We start from the raw sequence: 18788 nt of genomic DNA on the forward strand, positions 1-18788 counted from the left end.
TTTCTTGAAAATTTTTCATGAAGAAAAGACAAAGTAATGAGGATCGTGGGGTTATTTGATACTAAAACTTCAGTAAGAGACAGTGCTTCAAACACTTTTCTCTCCAAGTAGGTTGAGGTAAGTGTAACCCCTAACAGTGGTCACTGTTAAACTCCCTGTCACCTTGCAGCCAGGTCCCAAATGCTCTGAATGCATCAAGAAACAGCAACCTGTAATCAAACCACCTGACCCTGGAGGCCAGGCAGAGAAGGTGTGTGAAGTCAGAACACAAATTTTGCTGCATTCAGTTTTACTGGATGTCCTTCTGCCTCATCCTTTGCATGTCAATTAGAGGTTGACAGCAAACTCTTAAAAGGGCGTCACGTGCAAAGAGACCTGACTCAAACACAGTGGATGTTGTTTTGCAGCCAGTTCCACTTGCAAAAGCTGCAGCGTTGGAGCTCTGCACTGGGTTGGCCTGGCTGGCAGAAGTTCAGCTGACAACGTACCCAGGAGCTGAAAGTTGAATTAATACCTTGCCTGGTCCACAGTTAGCCTGCAGATTCCCTTTGCCATCTCTAACATACACCTCATTTTGAAGACCAAACTCTGCAAGAAAATATTGAAGTTGGAGTCAGTGAGCCCAGGGAACATTACACAGTATTATCTTCAGGGCTGGTAGGTATGTGAAGAGAAAGTATGCTGAGAATAAGAACAGTGCCATGAACTTTAAATGTAATTCTTTGGGGAGTGAATAGGTGAAGAAAAGCTGAAGCTGAACTAATGAGTCAGATCTAGCAGATGGGGGAGAGCAAGCAACTGATGGGAAAAAGTCTGTGTGCCACTGGAGCACAAAAAGTAGTGTTTACACGGGAGGCTTTATTCAATAATGGGAAAGGGAGAATAGAGAAGTTAGAGAATTACAAGGGACTGGGAGAACAATCTGAACTGCATTTTTTTGTCTTACATTTATCTGCTTACCATAAAGTCGAAGTGCCTTGTGGTGGGAATAAGGCAAGAAGGATTTGCTCAAGGCATTAAAGTTTTGTAAAGGGCAGATTAAATAACAGTGCTCCAAAAATCAATTTTGAGGGGCTTATGAAGCCTTGAATGGGCTTTTGCAGCACAAAAGCAAGATTGAGTTTTTACTGAACCTGTCATTTATTTGGGTTTAGAGCTTTCAGTAAGCATCAGAGAAAACATAAAACAAAAGCAAAGTAAGCAATGAGCATTCACAGAGCAATCAAATAAAAAACACGTGGAAGTGCAATCCAGATGACAAAGTGACTTAATTGATGCAAAAGTATAAGAAAAGAAATTCATCATCTACAAACTACACCCCCTGCCCCTGCCTTAAGCAGACCTGAAAGTGAATTCCCAAAACTGACTATTCTCAGCTGTTCTTGACCAAGAAGTTTTTCCTAAACTCTTGCTTCCCTGTCCTCACCAGAAGTTGGTGTAGTAACAGGCCACCTGGAAGGAAAAAGAAAAAAAAAAAAGGATAAAGTAAACAAAGCTGCAGAATTCCTCTGTGATTTCATGTAATATATGACCCGAGTATGATTTCAGTAGAAAAGATACATGAACACTAAAACAGTACAATGCAGTTCAGAGTTTGTAGTGAAGAAACACGACATACTGCTTAACCCAAAAAGTGTGAAAATACAGACAGAAGTGCAGCCACTTGTGAAGCTCTGTATCTTATAGAAATTATTCCATTTAACTCTAAATATTGATATCAAGGCATAGACACTGATGTTTGCCCAAACTAGTAAGGAAAGAGGTGTTAGGACAGAGCGGTCCTTGCATCCCTCGATTGATGGCTTGTTCCTTTAAAAATGGGATAATACCTCCCCCTGGCTGTTGGTGGGGACAATGCAGGCTGACGTGGGAAGGGATTCCTGACTCCTCAGCAAAGCAAGGCTCTGAATTCCATGGCACAAGAGGAAACAGCCATCAAAGAGACTCGATGTGACGCAGCTAGGTAAAAGTATAAAAGATGACCAAAAAATGAAATGCCATATATTAACTATTATTAATTCAGGTACCTAGAAAATCTAGAGCAATACCTTTCAGATGCTAGAACATCATCATTTGAAACTTCAGCTTCCAAAAAATATGCCAGCAGCATCAACCTTTAGCATCCCCTGGGTATTAGCAACTCAGGTGATTAAACAAAGGCTACAGATTGATTTGTTAACTTAAAACCTTACTATGTAAAATATATTTACATTAGTGAACCTCATCATCTTTGCAGAAAAATTAGAGCTAGAAAATTACTTATTCTAATTGTTGGAATTGCTCTAAGAATATAACATCCACACTGCTTTAAAAACATAACTGTGGAAAGCATAAACACTAAAACATTTCAGAACATTGAAATCAGATTCTTGACCAGGATCTGAGAAAATCCATGTTAAAAATGAGACTGTTGGTATTGTATTTGCATAATGCTTTGCTTACATGTAGATTCATTTCCTTCCCATCTTTAATTGAAAGTGATGACAACTCTGTGCATGGAATGTGTGTAAAAGTGATGAGATTTTCTTTTCAAGTGTACACAGCTCTAGCTAGTCATGGGTGTTCAGCTTTCACTGTTCATGCTACACCAGATACACACACATTTACAGAGCAAAGCATATTAAATCATAGAGGAATATTTTGCTTTCACTTACTGTACATGTCTTCTTCTAAGTTGCAGGATCAAATATGCTCTGACTCCTGCCCTGTGTAGGGAAGTCAAAAAAGATGCATGGAGGTTAAATTCATTTTAGAATTTAGTGACCAAAGGCAAAATTATCATCTTGGGTTTTCAAAGCTGTATTTTCTATACATTTGCTAGACTAGCCCTGACAAATAAAATAAATTTTTCTCCTGATAGTATCACCAAAGTTGTAATTTTATTGGAAGTTTTTCAAAAGGTTAGCGACTCTGTCAGTGTTAATTTCTACAATCTCTGTTTGATTGGTCTGCTCAGAGGTGAGAAATTTTGGGTACAAAAAGTCTCAAGATATTTATATCAGAGGTGAAAGAAGAACAAGGAAAAATGGAAGTGGAAGAAACAAGTGTTGTAAATGCCTTGAGAATTTGTCCTACTGAGGAAACAAAACTGACTATTTTCAGATATCTGCCATCAGCTGCATATATTAGTCTCTTTACCAAAGGTACAGTTATATTTGGTTTTTTGTTTGCTTTGTGGTTTTTTGGGTCGGAGGGTGTGGGGGTTTGTGGCTTCTTGGGATTTGGGGGTGAGGGTGTGGGCTTTTGTGAGTTTGTTTGGTTGGTTTTTTTAGGTTTTTTATTTGTTTGTTTGTTTGGCTTGTGATGCGTTTTTTTTTTTTATTTGGGATGATTGGGGAGAGGTGTTTGTTGGCTTGTTTACACAATTCTCTGAATGCCTGCAAACACTTCGGAAAAAAATTAAAAAGCGAATCAGAATTTGAAATTAGATAAAAGGATATTCAATAAATTCAGGATGAAAAGACTAAATATTTCTTGAGTCAGCAACATCTCCTTAATTAATACATGCTTTTTTTATATATATAGTTTAGGGAAAACCTTATGATGAGATAATTCTCCTGTAATCCAATTGATCATCAGCTGGAAACAGTGTTGAAAATCAAGACCTGTTTGCTCTAATAAAATACCACATAATCCCATTACTTGGCTTCTCTGCTACTGCTGTAAAATTCTGATGGAGCACTGCACACATCACAGAAGTGAACATGACAGGCCACTCTGGAAGGGGAGTCTGAAAGCCAGAGTCCCAACCGATGGTAATTCCAGTTTCTTCCCTCTGCACTTTTCTGCATCAACTACATCAACTACAGCTCTACCTGTTCAAGTTCTGGTTTATTCCTGTGATACACACTTAAATCTACAGCACTTTCTTTAGGTGGATATAGTTACCTGCTGGTCACACCAAAGAAAGCCTTTATGGTGGAATGTCTGCATCTGTCCTGCAGTTTTACTGGCAGACATAATTCCTTTGAAAAACAACAATGCCTACTTTTAAATTATGAAGGTGAACTATTCAGACTTCCTAGATGCTGTCTAAACTTGATGACAGTTTAGATCATCTAAACTTTAGATGATCTAAACTTATTGAAAGTCATTTGCATGCCACTGTATTCTGAATATTCCTAAATAAACTATATCATAACTTGGCAGTAAAAGTAATCACATATGAAGGACTCCATGCTCCGTCTGTCCATCTGCGAGGGATATGGATGTGGATTTGCCATTTTCTTTAAGCAGACACACCAAAGCCATACCCAAAAAAGGTTTCTAAAGGCCATATTTTGAACTCAGCAATAGTTGATGAAAGAAAGGAAGGAAGGAAGGAAGAAAGAAAGATGGAAGGAAAGAAAGAAAGAAGGAAAGAAGGAAAGAAGGAAAGAAGGAAAGAAGGAAAGAAGGAAAGAAGGAAAGAAAAGAAAGAAAGAAAGAAAGAAAGAAAGAAAGAAAGAAAGAAAGGAAAGAAAGAAAGAAAGAAAGAAAGAAAGAAAGAAAGAAAGAAAGAAAGAAAGAAAGAAAGAAAGAAAGAAAGAAAGAAAGAAAGAAAGAAAGAAAGAAAGAAAGAAAGAAAGAAAGAAAGAAAGGAAGAAAGAAAAGAAAGAAAGAAAGAAAGGAAGAAAGAAAAGAAAGGAAGAAAGGAAGAAAGGAAGAAAGAAAAGAAGAAAGGAAGAAAGGAAGAAAGGAAGAAAGGAAGAAAGGAAGAAAGGAAGAAAGGAAGAAAGGAAGAAAGAAAGAAAGAAAGAAAGAAAGAAAGAAAGAAAGAAAGAAAGAAAGAAAGAAAGAAAGAAAGAAAGAAAGAAAGAAAGAAAGAAAGAAAGAAAGAAAGAAAGAAAGAAAAAGAAAGAAAGAAAGAAAGAAAGAAAGAAAGGCTGTAGACATGAGCAATTGAGCTGTGTAATTTAATTTATAAATGGCCAAAAGACTAGGAATCTTCAGCACCAAGTAAGGAAAAGAAAGAAGTTTCTGATGAACTGATTTTCATAGGAATTCCTGAGTTGTTAATTTATGAAAGAAGAAACAACTGTTTGCAGACAAAATGTTAAGATAAAATGTAAATACTTTATAGTAAATTTAAAGCTGAAAAAATTACCTATATGCTGACAATGTGACCCCTCCAAGTTTCTGACTTGTTTAATTATCCAGTAGAACAGAATTTATAATAAAATAATGCGAACTTGTTTAAACATGTATGGTGAGGGCGTCTTGCCAGAATGAAATGTAAGCATGATGTTCCCAGAATTACAAATCCAAAACAATTGAGATTAATATCATTATTTCTGAACTTGATTATGTTCTAATCTTTATGACCAGAGCTAGTCTGCGTTGTTTGTCCTTTTTGATACTTCAAATTCTTAAAATATTTTTGATATGGAAAAAAATATTTTAGGATGATTGTTCTCAATAACTTCAGGTTCTGCATCATCACCAAAACAAGGCTATTTCCTGTGATATTTTGAATTCGTCCTTTTTTTTTTCCCAGAGCTTCAATGAAGATCCAGTTAATATTGCAAATGTCAAAATTATATTCTTTCTATAATTTAAAGAAATCATATTCAACACATTTACGTGCTTTGTGACACTTGTCCGTACCCACTTTTAATCTACTGTAAACAGACTGAATTAAAGTGATATGCCAAACTTAAAGTACAAATAGCACAAATTTCAAAGTTATTGATTTCTGACAGTGCTTGCAGGCATTAGGCAATGCTTTTTCAGACATCTGAAATAGCTGACTTGGGCACAGAGACATTGTATTGAAGGAAAGATGAAAATGTGTTGACTGCCCAGTCAATATTAATTTAAGATTGAGGTTTATATCTTTTTTGAAAGTGAAAAAAAATAATTTTTAAAACTCCTTTCATCCCACAGGGGAAAAAAAAAGGAAAAAAATCCCTGCAGGAGGATATTTCTCTCCCAGAGGCATAACCAAAAGTGTTCTTCCTGCAAGATTTCTATTGATAACCACAAGTACTCTTTCTATAAGATTTCTACTTTATGTGGATTGTCCCAGTTGATGGACATTGACTAAAAATGTTAAAAAGAAGTGTCAAGCACACAGGAGATTCCCTCAGTCTAACTCTGTTGAGTATCTATATATAATACTAATATATCTCTATAGCCAGGTTACTATGCATATATGTATGCATATATATATATATATGTATGTATATATATATATACACATACATATGTATTTTATATATATTATATACAGGGATCACTGAAAAGACTTAGACTTAATCCTTAGTTCTGAATCCTGCTAAGATGTTGGTATCCAAAATCTTGTGACATACACTTGCAATGCTGGCCCAGACCTGGCCAGTAAATTTGGAATATACCCAAGGAAAAATCTTCCAGTGGTTAGGGACAAACAGAGTCCTACACTTGGAGCTTTGTGATAAAGAACTAATAGAGTTGTGTTCCTGGTTTGAATAACCGTGTCACTGGACTGCCAAAGCTATCTGCACAAGATTTGTTTTTTGGTATGTAAATAGTATGTCTGTTTGTGAAACAAAAAACACAAACAAACAAAAACCTCTCTGAAATAAAACTATTTCTGAAATAATGCACTTGGTTCCTGAATTGAGTTCACTGTATTTTAAAGCCACTCAAGAACATTTTTATTTATCTAATGATTAAAGAAAAGTCACTTTTCCTGGGGAAGTCTAAAATGGATCCACTGAACCCATGCTTTTAAATCTCTCCCCAGTATAACCCATTTCTTAAAAACATTTGTCATATAGATGTGGACCATCTCAGTTCAGCTGTGGTATTACACAAGAAAGACAAGCCTGATCTGTAATGAACTAAGAATTTATTTCAGACTTAACAAGTCAAAGTGGAGGAAGTATTCTGAAGACTCTAGATATGTGTTGCATCAATGCTTGCTTTTCTTACCCCACAACTCTTGCCCAATTTGCTGTTCAGTGTCCCCATCTGAAAGAGGTGCCTATTCATATGCTAGGAAAGCAAGATTTTAAATTCCTTTCTGTTGTGAGAGAACAGAATCAAAACTTGCCTGTCCTGGGCTGCTACAATATCTCTGCCACAATGTGCTCTGAGAGCTCCTAACACCACATGCCTTTCAGAGAGATCAGCTTTTCTCTTTTCACTCTTCCTCAACCCAAATCACCATATTCTTAGCACATTTCAAGGTCTCAATCCAACACTTCTTCAGAGAAACACTTGGTAATTAAAATGAACACTGAAATACTGTACTGACTCCTTGTCAATCACACATGGGAGAGTTCACTTCCCATCTTGTGGGTGGACTTATAAATTCAGTCCTGCTCTGGTTTCCAACAGGGACCTTGAAAGGAGATGACTGGACACTTTGCTACTCAGCCTGAGGTGATCTGGGACACATGTACAGCACACAAGCAAAAGGACAAGATAACTAACTTCCTGCCAACAGACACTGGTGTCTCCTTAGAAGCAGGACTTTTTTGATCTCAGGAACCTAAAGGCTTGAAAGTACTTATGTGTGTATCAAAGTTTTCCTGTGGAATAAAGGGAAAGTAAGTGTTTGATAACAATAAGTTAGACAACAATAATAAGGGGGCTGGGGTTTGTAGAAAAGCCACCTAAAATGCTAAAATAAAATTGCTTTCAAAAATCCTCTATTTCTAACTGAAACTTAAACCATGTAAACTTAAAATAATATCCTAGTTTTGGCAGTGTAGAGTTAGTAGCCAGTACAGTGCTGAGTTTGGAGTTAGGATGAGAATAATGTTGATAACATTATTCACTGATGTTTACTTATTGCTGAGCAGTGTTTTCACCAAGTCAAGGACTTTTTTTTGCTCCTCACCCCACCCACCCCATCTCTGGGGAGGCTGGTGGTGCACAAGAAGCTTGGAGGGGACACAGCCAGGACCTTAACTGACCAAAGGGATATTCTATACCACAGGTAATCCTGCTCTGCATATACTGTAAGGGGAAAGCTGGCCAGGGCCTGCTGCTCAGGAACAGGTTGGACAGCAGTCAATCAGCAGCAAGCAATTGTTTTCATTTGCTTTGCTTGGGGGTTTTTTGGGTTTTATTTCTCCCTTTTTGTTATTTCCCTTATCATTCCAATTTATTATTATTATTTTAATTATTAAACTATTTTTATCTCAACCCATAAGTTTACTTACTTTTACCCTTCCAATTCTCCCCCCCATCCCACTGGGGCGGGGGGAGTGAGGAAGCAGCTGTGAGGTGCTTAGTCACTGGCTGGGGTTAAACTGCAACGATGACTCAACAGAAACTTTTCAGCTTAAGTTTAATCACACAGTTTATTGGGGGGGGGGAAGCTATTTTCAGCTGGATTTATGTATCAAAGATGATAACACAAAGAGCTACATTTTATTGCTGTTCCAGATGGTACTCGAAAGGGACTGAGCAGCGTGAGAGAAACCGTTCCCCGTCTATGAGGATTTAGAAAGTTCCGTATGCCAGGCAACTGCCAACTGTTTCTTACAAGGTTCCATAGCTTGTAACACTGGTCTCCACAGAGGCAACTATAAGAAGAACAAAGAAAAACTGATTTGGTGATTTTCCTGTTTGCATCACTAACAGTCAACTAAGTATTTGCTTCGGTCAAAGGAAATACTACATGGAGGACTGGAAGGTTTAGAGATACTAATTTTCTATATATGGTCCAGGCCACCTCTTCATTGAAAGATAATTTATCTTTCACTGAAAACATATATCATAATTATATATATATATAATATTATATATTTTTATAAAATCGTCTATAGTTTATCTTAAAATATAATTTATCAAAATAGGACTCAAAAACCCAGATACAGACTGGATTTGACCTGATTTATTAATCTGCTATTTTATTTCTTTGACAAGAAATGAAAGGAGAGGGCCAGACTGTGTAGCAGAAGATTGCACTGTCATTTAGTAATCTGTGCTTTTAAAAAAAAAAAATTTCAAACTTCAGCTTCCTGGATTGCAAGAGATAAACCAGATCTCAGAACTGATACATCGATAAAACTGTATAGGTTATTAAAAGTAAACTGCACAGTTTCAAAGTACACTTACTCAGAATTCAAGAAGCAAGATGGAGATAAAATGAGTATCTTGTTTTTATTAGTGGCAAGAAAGATGTCAGCACAATCACTGCAAGCATAAGTATGTTGGTAATTCACACTGAATTACCTAGTAGATTTTTAAGACCACTGCATCCTTTGTGTCCTCTAGATTGAGGATCCATATTTATGTAAAAAACAATCTTTAGAACTAACCATTATAAATACAATACATTTACATCCCATCTGATTGTATGCACTTAACTATGACAGGTAAGTTAGGAACCTAATTGCCATAGACCCCTTATACATTTAAAGAGATGAAGTAGATTTTATAAAGTCTGAGAAACCTCAATCATTTGGTAAGAAGATGAGGCATCTATAAGTATATTAGTGTACTATCTAAGCTAGAAAGCCCTTAGAATCCTAATTAACAAAATATACTTTTTAAGTTCTTTGAGCTAGAATCACCAATTAAAGGACTTTTTCTGCCATAAGGTCTCAAGAATCTCTGATCCACAAAAATGATCAATTTTTTCTTTTTCAAAACTTACCAATACATATAAAGTATCCTTAACTGCCTCTTATTCAGCTCCACACTACTTCAAAAAAAGTAAAATTTTCTTATTCAAGGGAAACTCTTGAAAGGTCAGAAAAAGCAAACATTGAATCAAACAAGTAATATACTGGCATAATGTCCTACATTACAGTCACATCCCCTTGTAACTCAGGAGAATAAAAGATTGAAAAATACTAGAGGACAGTAGAAGATATTAGTCGTGAGATTTCCTGATCAATCCCATTTTATCAGTCTGCAAAAACAGGTATTTCATGAAGTAAAAACTCACATCCCTTTCCAGATAGTTTTAGAGAGGAATACAATACCCTCCATAACCCCAACCTAAATGACTTAGAGAAAAAATACTTCCTAATCTCATTTAGGTGATCAGTTTAACCCTGAGCATGTAAGTAAGTATGCTCCAGGTGACACCTGACATCCTAAAAAACTGTCCCATTTTTACTTGCTGCCAATCTTACAGTTAAAGAAAGGGCAGTCCCCTTCTCCTATACTACGCCCCAAAAAGGAACATAGAAGTCCTGGTATATGCAGAATAGAAGAGTTGGCACAGGGACCAGTTAAAAACATTTCTTTTTAAGGATTGTGTAAGGAAAGTACACAAACAAGTTTCCCATCAAGCTTGTCTGGCAATGTCAGTAAGTATCCAAAGCTTTATATCACAAACTTTATATTCTGACCCGTGATCACTTCACCATGTCACACATACACTTCTATTAATTTATAAATTTCCATCTGGAAGTAGTTCAGGTCCCTGCCTCCATGACCTTGTCTGTAAGCAGTTCCAGAGCTTTGCACAGATTGCCAAGAACCTTTCTTTTCAATTTCTCATTTATTCATAATTGTTTGTAAGTATCTGATCTTGAAATAGTGTTATCCTTTAACATAAAAGTCGTCTTGCCTCACATCTACCCCCACACATACTTATAAAGACATAACCATGTGCCCTTTCAAGCTTTGTTTTGCCAGATAATCTATTTTCGTCTCAGCTGAGAAAATAGGTACTCCTTTACCCTAACCATCCCACTCTGCACCTGCTGTGCATCAATGTGGGTCATGAGAACTGTAAATAATATTCTGAGACTTGTCTTACCAATGCCTTGTAAAGCAGTATTAACACTTTATTGTCTCCACTGAAAATCCTTCATCTACTATACCCTGAAACTGCTCTGAGGCCATGACATAATGATGGCTCACAGTCACACCACAGCTGATTAGTGCATTAAACCTCTTCCCCTCACTATCCACAGCAATTATCAAGGCACTGGGTTATACCAAAAGAACATGATATTAATCCCCAAGCACCAAGCTCTGCTTTCCATACTATTAGGTTTCCATTTTGTCAGTCTATGAGGTCTTTGTTTTTTATACACCAGTCATTCCAATTCTGTATCATCTCTTAATGCCATACCCATTCTCCTACTCCTACCGAGTTCAAAAATGCTAATTAAATCAGTGCCAAGATCAGTGCTAGAGGAATTCTACCATAAAACACCTTTGATTTTGATATGTCCATTTTTAACAGACCCATCTTTTAATATAACCCTTTACTCAGTTCCTCTTCCACCTTCAATGCTTGCATTCAAGCTCATCTTCTCCACCTTCAATAACTTCCCACAACAAACAGTATACTGACTTATTTCAATCAAGGTAGATTAGGTCTACTGCATTACTCTTCTCTGGGACAATTATCTTATCAAATAAAGATATTAAGTTAGTCAGATATGATCTGTCCTTGATAAAGCCATGTTGTAGTTTTTCCCACTATCAATTTTCTTCTAGGTCCTTGAGAATTTTTTCCTTCAAAATCTACTCTAAGATCTTGCTTGGTGTTGAGGTCAAACCATCATGCCTGCCTTTTATTTGACCACCTCTTTTCCTTTTCATGAATACAGGGAATAACTTTATTAGTCTTCAGTTGTATCGAGTTAGCCCTGAATTGAACAGATATAGGTAAAATCCCTGCTGCTGCATTTGGTGCAAATCAGCATTCTGGGATCCTTTCAGTGCCCTGAAACGGGCACAGTTTAACCCTCTCCATTTTATGGCAGGGAGGAGGCAATGTTTAGCTGATAGCTCACTTAAGGAAACTCCCATTGCTCTGTCTCCATTCCCTTCAGCACCTTTTTTCTATTCTTAGTCACTACATTATCCCACTGTACTTAATCTCCATTTCATTCCTAGTATTCTGTTTCCTTACTTCTGTGCTCCCTTTTTACTAATCTGTCTGAAGAAGCATTTCGTATTTGATTTCACTGTGCCAGCCAACCCAGCTCAATTCTTGGCCATGCTGGTATTTTTATATCACCCTTGCAAAGATCCATTATGAACTAGGAAAGGGTATGGGGTACGACCCCGAGAAGACTGACACATTTCTGTCCCATATATCCTTCAGGACTTCCCAGAAAAGTGATGCATAATTACACTAACTTCAACAAGGAGTATGGAGTACTGGCTACAACACAGAAATAATTTGCTAAATATTTAGGTGTGTTCACACTGATAGGACCTCATCTTTTTAAGCTTACAAATTTGCAAAAATCCTTCAAAGACCTTTCTGGATTGCTAGAGCCTTAAGAATTCACAGAGGACTGAGAATTTCCCACATAAATATGAGAGGCTGAACTTAGTGTTTGTCTTTATTCACTGGCAGAATTTTACACCAGACAAACTAAGAAAGGATAAATTATTAAACAATTAGACTGCAGATACTTTGAAGAAAAATAGACAGATGTAAAACACAAGTCAACCTTGGTTTGTCACAAACAAACCATATCACACTTTTTACCTTCCCTCCCTGATACAGCAGCAGGCCATAAGGATCAGGGTGAAGCATTAAATGTGTCGCACCTTGACATTGATGACACTGACAGTAGATTTGCACAATATCCTGTGTCATAGCCTCATAAGTAAACTGTTGGCCAAATCCAAATTGCTGCAAAATAAAAGGTCATACAATCTCATACAGAGACCATTTTCATGGAGAGGATAGGTATGCCTTCAACATGATCCACCATGATCCTGATCTCCCATATGGTCCACAGTCCTCACCATTATCAGAGTGCATTGCTGATTGAAAACTTGTCCTCTGTGAATAATCTTCAGTTTTCTCTTCAGGACTTCACAGAAGGGATCCCACAGAAGTCTGAGCCAGGCATACTCTGTTCAGTGTTTTTAACATCTTGGAAGGTAGAAGAGAGAGTGTATTTACCAAACATGCACAACTCAGTGTATAGCATTGAGAAGGTGACAGAGGCTGGAGAAGTGGAAGAATGTGCTTTGGAGGAGAAGATCAGAATTCAGAATACCAGGATGAATGGAAGATACTCTGTGGAATATTTACTTGGGGCAAGAGCAACAGGGTACACTTAATGACAATAAATCTAATGCACACATGCAGGATAAGAAATGTCTGGCCAAGAAGCTGCCCAGAAGGAAAAGATCTAAGAACAGCAAAGATGGAGAAGATGGAGAAAGAAACAAAGACAAGAGGCTAAGAAAATATGACTGATGCAGAAAGGCTGGAAGGAATTGGGTATGTTTATTGTAGACAATAAACACAGTATAGGGAGAGCCAGGCAGGGCAGCAATCAGAGAAGTTCTGCCCTTGCAGGAGTTCCCTGACCCCAGTGAGGCAGTGCCTGGTGCTCTCCTTCTGTCCTAACTCGACAGTTAAAACACAATCCCCTACTGCGCTTTTCAGCCCTCCCTGCCCATGATTCTTATGTCATCTATTCAGTGTATCCTACTGGATTATTCCTGCAAGTAAAGATTTCAAATCTAAATATGTGTGTGCATCAGGCTCTTCATCACTTCATCAGTAAGCCTTTTGATTAAAGATCTCTTCTTTTTTGTTTGGGTTGTTTTGGGGTTTTTTCAGCACTGGAATACCTGTCAGCATTCACAATCAACAACACTTGCTTCTAAACTGGTATTAAAGCTGTGTTTATTTCTTTTAGCAATGGAAGAGGAAGGTTAAAACCACCATCAACAGCAGCATAGATATGATACAATTTTTTTGCAAAAAATAAAGAGGAATAGGCCAAAACATATCTGAAAACACATACGAAAACACTATGTGTTTTTCACTTTTATAAATTCTGCAGCCTCAGCTATGGATATTAATTTTGCATTCAAAGAACTGACTTAGTGCAGATATTTTAAATATTCTGACTTAATTCTCAAAATGGCAAAAAGTAATTATTTTAAAGGAAGCAACATTTTTGCCATTTATTCTAATTCACTTCTCTTATCTTCTTTCTCAAAAGACAGGCTGTAAAAAGACAAACCCAGCAGAATTATTTGCACACTTTTCACACAATCTGTGAATAGACATATTTAAAGCTTCCGAAACAAAGTGACTGTAATACAATGCAAATTATTAATTTATGAATGTGGCACGATTGATAATACAGGCTTACCACAGCTGTGATTTTCTACTCTACTTGAATGTAATGCCTTTATTATCCTGCCTATGTGCTGATTCCTGGCATCTGTATGCAGATGTGTGCCATGAAGCCTTTGAAAATTTCAGGATTAAAGACAGCTGATCTCCCAGAAGCATCAGTGGGAAGGAATATGGAAGGGATAGAAGCCCAACTATATGTTCTCTCTTTTTATGCCATCTTTAAAAAAGATGAAATTACAGTATAACATCCGTATCAATAGGCAGTTAAGTTTATATAGTGTTATTTGTTGTTGTTAAGTCTTCATTAAATATGTTCCTCTGCCCACAAAGGGCTGTACAGAAAGAAGAGGGCAGACTTTTATAGAGAGTTATTTATTAGATTGGATTTTACAAAGCAGCTTCTAAAACCTGCAGGTAGAACAAACCTTTTCCACAACGTCCTCAAGGAAAGAAGTACTGTGAAAACTATAGGGATTCTTTTGAAGGAGTAGGGATAGTGGCTTGTTTTATGAATAAAGAATTAGAATTTAGAATTTTCTTACAGAAGTTTGTCACTAAAAACCATCATCTGGCCCAGTTTTGATAAGAGGTTTTATGAGACTGTGCAGTTTCAGTACAGCAGGCTTTAAGATTCAGGGTATATGTTTTGGTCAAACTGAGACAGCCTTCCTCAAACAGGCAGTACTTCCTTGGTTTGGGCATTTGCATGGAATGTGGAATAATTTATACTACTGCCTAATTCAGCCCATGGGCATGTATCCAAATCTTCCAAATGTGTAAGGAAACTGTCATATTTTTAAGAAGGAACACAGATGGAACCATAAAATTAATCTTATGAAAACTATTAGCAGAGAACCCTAAAAGTAAAATGGACAACTCTTGGTTTCACAAGAGTTATTCATGATATGCAAAGGAACTCATTTGGCTTCAATGCCTATAGTGAAAGTATAAAAGTTTTCTAACCCAGCACTAAGTAACACTGCTGTTATGAATAAAGACAATAAAGCCATTTCATTTCAGTCATCTACATATATTATTTTTCCTACAAGTGCAGCATCAAGTAGAAATAGAGCTTAAACAAACACATTTTAAAATCTCCTGAAATGTTTTAGAAGAAATAATGATAGCAGCTCATCTAATACAATAGCAGGATTATATGGGAACTCCTGAGAATCAATTGAAATGGGAAATTATTACTTTCTGTGTTTCAGTGTCCATTAAGAATCTCTATAATTAAGATAAAATTTATGTGACAAAAAGAGATAAACTGGCATACTGGCATTATATGCTTATAGGAAACATATCTTATTTAATTGATTAAAATGAAGTCTTTTCAACAGACTGTTTCATTTCAATCCAAGATGACATCTTTTGCATGAAAATCCCAATCCTCAAAATATTTCTTTAACAGCCTCTTTTTCAGAGGATTTAATGCCACCCATCTTCTTATAAGACATTACAACATAACGGATAATTCATTTACATTTCTGCTAATACAAAATGAAAAAAACCCCTCATATAAATGGAAGATACAAACAATTAAAATCTAAAAAGTACTTATTCACTGTTTCTGTTGTAGCTTCCACATGATGCCAACTTAGTGGTAATGAGTATTGATGTAAAGCAAGCTACAATTTCCCAGACAAATAATTAAGAAAATTCACTATAAAAATACAAATTCAAGACTGTATTTTGTACTGTGATGTGCACTCCAGATCTGAAAAATTCTTTCTCCATTAGACAAGTTACTACCCGTGTGCCAAGATAAATAAGAGCTCTGATAGATGTTTCAAATGAGAGTCTCATTTGTCACTTATCCAAATATTACAGAACGGAAGAGTATAAAAGTTTTAGGATAGACTCTTAGATCCAGTAAAAGAAACAACTGAAATATATTTAAGATTCCAAACCACTGCAGGGGAACAATGTGGATACCTGTGTAACTGCACAGTTACCACCCAGCAAAGAACGCAGGTGGTGTTTGATTCTGACCAAAGAAAGTCGAAAACTTAGATTTAAAACCATAAAAGAATAATCTTTGCTTTAGTAAGCCAAGGGGATCCAGTGAAGCCTTTCCAGATGGAATTAAACAAAATCTTGGATATAAGACTCAAACAGAGATATCACAATGCAAATAGCAGGCTCTGTCCTTATAAAGAACATCTGTTGTGAAGTTGTTTACATTCCTACCAAAGTGGAAAAGGGTATGCTAATGCTCCATTGCAGCCAGGCAAGTTAAGGGGGAATACAAAGTTACTTCTTAGTGGTGTTTAATAAACACACAGAGCTTTTCACTAACTCACTGTTTTGTCACCTGAAAAAACAAATAGGAATTTGGGGCAAAAAGAAACATTCTCATTTCTCTGTATCCATTTCCATAGAAGTTGTGAGGGGGTTATTTCTAAATTTTCAATTATTTTATATTTTATTATGTCAATTTGTAGTTTATTTCCTTCCTTTTACAAGGAAGAAACAGGGGGTTCATTCATGACTCCCTTGGTGAGCAGTCTAATAGAAACTGAGAGCTTCCAGCCTGTGGGACAGCAGTTTGCTCTCCCTCTTCCAGAGATAAAAACTAGACTGTTTTCAGCCTGAGTTCCTCAGGAAATTTGAGATAGGTCATAAATTATAGGTTATTCCTGCATCTTAATATTCCCTGTTTTCCTGCTCTAGGTTTCAGTAGTTGAGTTCTGGTTTTGTTTTTTTTTTTTCTTACATTTCTTTTATTAATAGCAATTCAAATATACTCAAACAGAAACCACCAAGAGGTTGTTCTGCTGCTCCTGTGCCTCCCCCATTCCACCCATCCCTGGAGACAGCCAATGGAAGAGATAGAACAGCTCCATCCTACCCTGCCATGCAATGGGTGGACAGCCAGAGCAGGAGAACCACGACACAAAATGTTCTTGATTTACATTGAAAACACTTTATTTTATGTTACCAGTTTACACTGCTTGCTGAATTTTAACAGCGAAGTTTTAAATAGTGGAGCTACAGCCTTGATTTTAAAAAGTGACACTGTAAAATGAATTTTTAATAAGTCTGTGATTTTTTTATGCATACTTGTGACAAATAATTACTGGGTTTCTACTATTTGTGTTCTCTCTCTGATAGCACTGCTGCTTAGCACTGCATTCCAAGTGGTTAGTGAACTTCCTTTCTTTTTTTCCCTCAATACATGTACACACACAGACACACAGATACATTATTTCCCATAAAAGAAACAGCACTTCAGCACTGAACACAAAATGACAGTGGCGAATTTATGCCACGGAATATTTCAGCTTTATTCCTTCAGGTAAGGTAGAAAAAAGTTACTGCAAAAATAGATGTCAAATACAAAGACCACCAACAGGAAAGGGAGACCAGAGAGATGTAGTTTGGTAAGAAGGTTTGCTATAAATAAAGCATTTCAAAAGTAAACAGTGTAGTTTGTATATGGAAAAATAATATTAACAACGCTTAAGACCAAAAGAGGACATTTATTTGTAACTATAATCCTACAATTTCTAGCTTTTACAATACATTTTTTATGGTGAAGACCATATTGCATCATCTGACTTTTACCCTGCTGCTTCTTTACTTTTGCCTCTTTAATTTTTGTCTTTTAGAAAAACAATTTTTGAAACAATCTGAGCACATATGATTTAGAAATAAATTACAGTAATGATTTTTTATACTGACTCGAAATTACAAAGAAAATCTTTCTTTTCTTCTTCCTACACAAACTAGAGAAGAAACTTTTAGAAGAAACTTCACTATTAGCACAGCAGCCTGATTACAAAGGGCAATTACTAATTTTGAAGAACACTAAAAAGACATGACCTGATTACAGCACAGTGATTAAGATACAGATATAGATTAAGATTAGGATGCACTGATATGACCGAGAGAATGAAATTAAAGTCACCTTTCTAACAGCTAGTGATTTAGAAGAGATCTTATACTTGGCAAAAGTTGGAGTTGAGTGAAGGTAATGCACATTTTATTTTCATTCTGAAACATTCAGGTTCATGCCATCTCATCCATTTTCATGGAAGTCAGGCCTTGATCCTAATTCTGAAATCACTTGTATATGTTTCACACATGTGGTTCAATTTATATAATCCTGAGTTGTTATTATTTTGAGTTATTTACCATGTAAAAATCAAGCACATGGCAAATAGCTGAAGGAGTCAAAAGCTCTGAAGCTAAAGTCAAATACATGTCCCATTTTGAACTTTTTTGGCCTCTGAAGGAAACTCTTACAGAACTGTTAATCTTGCTGAATGGTCATTCTCAGACAGTGAGAAGTACAGTTGGAGTCAGACTCTTCTTTCTAGGGAGAGCAGCTCCTTTGCCATAATTAGAGGCACTGAAGCACCCTCCACAAAACACAGTTGTTCCTTTAATAAGTGAGACTGAACACTATCCCAGCCTACAGCAGCTTTCTCAGTTTGAAACACAAAAGCAGTCAAGTCTCAAAAACTTCAAAGAAAGCTTTTCATTTTATTTTCTCCTTGATCCCCTGATAGAGCAGTTCATTTTCTTGAATTTTGTAAAATGACTTCTTCACTCATCAGACCTGTGTAACAAATCACTGTCTCAATCACCAAATGTTCCTGTTTGACTCATTCGCCTTTCCTTTGGCCTTTGGGTAGGGAGCTTCACTTCTGAAACATTTTCTAAATTCACTTTTGTGAACTCTTCTCCCTCAGTTGCACTTTGTTCCATTTTAAAAAATAATTGCATTTCCTGCAACATAATGTGCTAGTTTTAGGGGTTTAAATTTCATCAGAACCCA

The sequence above is a fragment of the Pseudopipra pipra genome, chromosome 8 (assembly GCF_036250125.1).
Source record: "Pseudopipra pipra isolate bDixPip1 chromosome 8, bDixPip1.hap1, whole genome shotgun sequence".
NCBI classification, from domain to species: Eukaryota; Metazoa; Chordata; class Aves; order Passeriformes; family Pipridae; genus Pseudopipra; species Pseudopipra pipra.